The sequence below is a fragment of the Phoenix dactylifera genome, chromosome 13, assembly GCF_051530095.1.
Source record: "Phoenix dactylifera cultivar Ajwa chromosome 13, Ajwa_hap1_PhDact_Kaust_v1.1, whole genome shotgun sequence".
NCBI lineage: Eukaryota > Viridiplantae > Streptophyta > Magnoliopsida > Arecales > Arecaceae > Phoenix > Phoenix dactylifera.
The window spans coordinates 15,407,225-15,412,054 of NC_143202.1; the positions used below are offsets into that span (position 1 = coordinate 15,407,225).

Consider the following 4,830-nt stretch of genomic DNA (forward strand, 5'->3'; position numbering starts at 1 on the left):
GCAAGTTGCATCGGGGGGCTGGACCTCTCTATAGACATGAGATGTTGTAGGGGTAAAGGTGGGGTTGGGCACCAATAACTGTTAGGTGAGGACCCAATGATAACTTTATTTCTACAGTTATACGGTGGGTCTGACTTAACTAAGAAATATGACCAATAATTGTTAGGTGAGGTCTTCATGACTTAGAGACCAAGTAGCACTGCAACATGCTTGAGAAGCATTGTACAAGAGTTGTACACTCATCCATTTATGTGTCGCCAATAACTGTTAGGTGAGGTGGCATGTAAATCGGTGGGACCGCAGTACCCACTAGAAATCCTAATTTCTAGTATATAGGTGCATACCCTACTCCTACAGTGAACCTACTGCAGCCAATCTACACTGCATGGACCCATATGGCTAGAGACCATGTATGTGTGCAGTCAAACTACAATAATCTCACTGTGAGCAGCCGAAGCATCGCAGGTCAAAGGACCAGTCACACTACTGCAACATCAAGCAAGTCACTAACGAGTGGATAGACATCACTACAAGAAAATACACTTTCAGCGACCACTTTCGGTGACTAAATGAGTAGTAGTCGCCGCAAATAAGGCTATTTGCGACCAACATCCTTGTTAGTTACTGATTGATTGTCCTACACCAACTAAATGCATATTTGGTCGTGGAAAATCAAAACTAAGTTGGCGGGGTGGAGGTAAAATGTTTGGCGACTAAAGTTTGGTCACTGCAAATAAGGCCATCTGCGACCAACATTCTTATTAGTTACTGAATAATTGTCCTACACCGACTAAATGCATATTTGGTCGCGGAAAATCAAAACCAAGTTGGCGGGGTGGAAGTAAAACGTTTGGCGACTAAAGTTTGGTCGCTGCAAATAAAGCCATCTGCGACCAACATTCTTGTTAGTTACTGAATAATTGTTCTACACCGACTAAATGCATATTTGGTCACAGAAAACAATACCAAGTTGGCACAAGTCCAATATTTCGCGCGGGCTGGAAGTAAAACTTTTGGCGACTAACTTTTGGTCCTTAAAGGTTCACCTCCAGCGACTAAAAAAAATTTAGTCCAGGAAAATTTTTACGAATGGCGGCTTTTTCCGATGAAAAAATTGGGCAGAAAGTTTGAGTTTTTTAGTGACCAAACTTTTGGTAGTGGAAGGTTCCCGTAAAACCAAAAGATGTTGTATTAGCCCCTGTAAGATGCTAATTTCTAAGTTAAAAAAAAAAAATGGCTTATTTTCAAACGGTGCCGTTTAACACCTTAATTCACTTAGGCATATCCTCGTCTCTTCGACTAAATCTCAATCCCACAACTTTTCTTCATACTTAAATTTTTATTATTATTATTATAATATAATTTTAAAAGCTCGAGCTCGGTGCTTGACTCCTTGTCAAATAAATATACGGATCGACATGATACGCGGCATGCAGACGTGGGAACGGGAATCCGCTAAGAAATATATAGAATTCTTGGACATCTTACGGGCAGGATTGAAAATCCGCTTAGAAATAAATTTGCACGCATCCTTGTTAGTTACCGAATGACTGTCCTACACCAACTAAATGCATATTTGATCACGGAAAATCAAAACCAAGTTGGCGCAAGTCCAGTATTTCATGCGGGCTGGAGGTAAATTTTTGGCGACTAAATTTTGATCCCTAAAGGTTCACCTTCAGCGACTAAAAAAAATTTAGTCAAGAAAAGTATACATGTAGGGACGTGTGAGAAACCAAATAAACCCTAATTCCCTATTCTTCTATTCCGCTTTAACTCCTTGCCTTCACCCGCACGTCGCCTTCACCGCACTTCGCCCTCGCCCGTTCGCCCATTTGCCGTTCGCTCATCTCTTCGGCATCCACAGCAAGCGTCCCAAGGTACGTTCTGGAACTTGATTTAGCAGAGGCCGGGAGGGAGAGGGAGAGGGAGATGTGGCCGGGGGTTGTCGGGGTCGTCGGAAATTTGGAGGCGAGGCGGCCAGAAACCCAGGAATTTAGCAGAGGCCGCGGCCGGGAGGGAGAGGGAGAGGTGGCCGGGGGTCGTCGGGGGTTGTCGGAAAATTTGGGGGCGAGGTGGCCAGAAACTCGGGAATTTAGCAGAGGCCGCGGCCGGGAGGGAGAGGGAGAGGGAGAGGGAGAGGTGGCCAGGGGTCGTCGGGGGTTGTCGGGAAATTTGGAGGCGAGGCGGGAGAAGAAGAAGAAGAGGAGGGCTTCTCCTCCTTCGCCGCCGCCGCAGCCACCGCGGAGGCTCCTCCTCCTTCGCCGCCGCCGCAGCGCCGCGGAGGGCTTCTCGTCAGAGCAGCAGGGAGAGATAGCGAGGAGGCGAAGGGGAGAGAGCGAGGAGGCAAAGGGGATTTGGGGCGAGGGCTTTCTCTTGGGCCGGCAGGGAGAGAGAGCGACGAGGGATTTGGGGATATTAGTTTTGTTTTGGGTGGAGAGAAATAGAGGGGAGAAGGATAGGGGGATTGGAGATGGACTTCACTTTGGTTTTGGTCTTGGTTTTCCTTCCCTCACGTCACTTCTGATCCAGCTGGGCCATCAGGAAGAAAGATAGGGGGATTGGAGATGGACTTCTTAGAGGGTGGAGATTCTTTTAATTTTTTCTTCTCCTTTCTGTTTGGGTTGAAGGGTTGCCGTGCTGTGGTGTAACTTGGGTATCGAAGAGGAGATGGGAGATGGGGGGAGATGGGAGATGGTGGGATGGAACTTCTTTTAAACTAAATATTTTTTCATGCTTCTATTCGAGGATTATATTAAACTGAAGAAGCTTCTTGTCTATCTTTGTTAGATTCATGCATCTTTGTTGAAATAGTATACTTGACAGCTATCTATTTTCATATCATTTTTTTAACTATTTTGTACTTATTAAAATTTATTATTATTATTATAATAAAAAAAGAAAATGTCTCATTCACTTAGGCTCCCAACTATATTGGGCCGTTCCTGGTTTTGTGTTTTTTTTTTTACGTTCTCTTTGTCTATCACTAGCAGGTTTGTCTTATGGCCTAAAGTATTTAAGTATTTTAACAGGTTCATCATCAAAGCGCGTGCGGGGTAAGACAGTTGGAAAAGGAATTGATAAGCTCATTGCCCAGAATGGCGGAGAAAAGCTCTCCGTTCCAGTACTTGATGAGTGGAATGCTTTGTGTGGTATTAATGCCCCAAAGGTAGCCAATCATAATGTTTTCTTTAGATTTTTAATTTGTATTTTTTTGAAGGTGAGATCAAAAGCTGGCAAAAAGAATAGAAAAAAGCTCGAGTACAATCATTATTCAGGATCTCGGTCATTTGTTGCAACAATGAATATATAGGTAATATGTTTTTGAGTATATACTAACTATATTTTTAGTGAACTGCCTGTGAAACAGTCTATGGGATAGTTTTGGCTATTGTAAAATAGACAATTTGCTGCAAGTATATTTTTGAAATCCTTTTATGCAAGTAGATCTGACAGTTATTCTAGTTTTCTTATTATGTAGTGGCTATATGCTAATCTAAATTACAGAATTCTTCATCTTCTTCCACACCTAGTCGTGTGTCACAAGACCATGTTGGAGAGTTGCAGAAACTTAAAGCTGAGATGGAGGAGATGAAGATGGAGCGTGAGGAGCTGCGGAGGCAATTGGAGCAGGAGAGGAGAGAGCGTGAGGAGGAAAAGAAAGAACGAGAGGAAGAACAGAAGCAAATTGCACATCTTACAAGTTCGGTGACAGAGTTCTTAAAGGGAAAGACTCAAATGCACAAGTTATCTATCCATCATGATGGGGCCATGTATTCAACTGGTGGTACAAATACTCGTTGGTATGTATTGTCATTTATATTACGTAGGTTATTTAGAGATTTGGACCAAATTAAGCGAAATGTCATTGTGAACTTATACTTGAATTTTAGTTTATTATTTTTCACATGTGGTTATTGATTATGTATTCTTTTTTGCTTTCTCAGATACATGGTGGAGTTATGAGCATGTAAAATCTAGTTTCTGGTATATGGATAGCTTTTGTTCAGATGATCATGGTGGAGTTGTCTACAAGCAGAATCCAGTTTTTGGTATAAGAATATTTTTGTCTACATGTTGGTTGTTTGGATGAATAGCAAGATCAGATATTTTGGGATTTTTAATTTACATTTTGATGTGTTTGGTGATGATTATCACCTTAACATATTGTATGGATGAAACATTTTGATGTATGGTTAATAGGTATGCTTGACTTTAGACTTATAGATGATGATATTTATAATGAATGATTATGGATTCTCCAACATTGTGTATACTTCTATTTGGATGAGCAAATGTATTGTGCAATATGGATATTGGATAGGCTGTGTTGGTTGTACAGGATTTGGAACAAGCCTAAAAATAAATATTAAGCTTATAATTTGAATTGTTAATTAAATACAGGTTAATACTTTCTGCCACCAAAATATATTTGTTGCCAATGCATTCCAATAAATTCTGCGACCAAACTATTAGTGGGGGAAGATAGATATTCAGTGACCATTTTTTTGGTAACGGAATACAAACCTTCCACGACCAGCTATTTGGTCAGCGTTGAAATTAGCGACAACAGATTTGGTCGCTGATAATTTTTTTCGGCAACCAAACGTTGGTCGTTGTTGGTGTACCTTAGGTGACCACACAATATTGGTCGCCAAAACCTTTCCGTGACTAGGGTTCGGCGACGAAGGGTATGCTAGTCACGGAAAGGTTTCGGCGACCAAATATGGCTATTCGGCAACTAGAATCTTAGTCGCTGAATATGTATTTTCTTGTAGTGCATCCAACTGACTTCTTGTCTTGGTCATGCTCAGTACCCTTGTTCTCTAA

The 4,830-nt window shown here is 41.7% G+C and overlaps 1 long non-coding RNA gene across 3 annotated transcripts; it reads left to right on the plus strand.

Annotated features, from left to right (window-relative positions):
• Positions 1-1,271: 1,271 nt before the first annotated feature.
• Positions 1,272-4,372, plus strand: LOC103699085 (uncharacterized). Of its 3 annotated transcripts, none has more exons than XR_016398238.1 (4): positions 1,272-1,880; positions 3,033-3,313; positions 3,534-3,803; positions 3,948-4,372. It is a non-coding gene; the product is annotated as an uncharacterized LOC103699085 (long non-coding RNA). The 3 variants fall into 3 exon arrangements; XR_005508943.3 differs by having other exon boundaries at positions 1,275-1,880; positions 3,508-3,803; XR_016398237.1 differs by having other exon boundaries at positions 1,278-1,880; positions 3,568-3,803.
• The last annotated feature ends 458 nt before the right edge of the window (positions 4,373-4,830 follow it).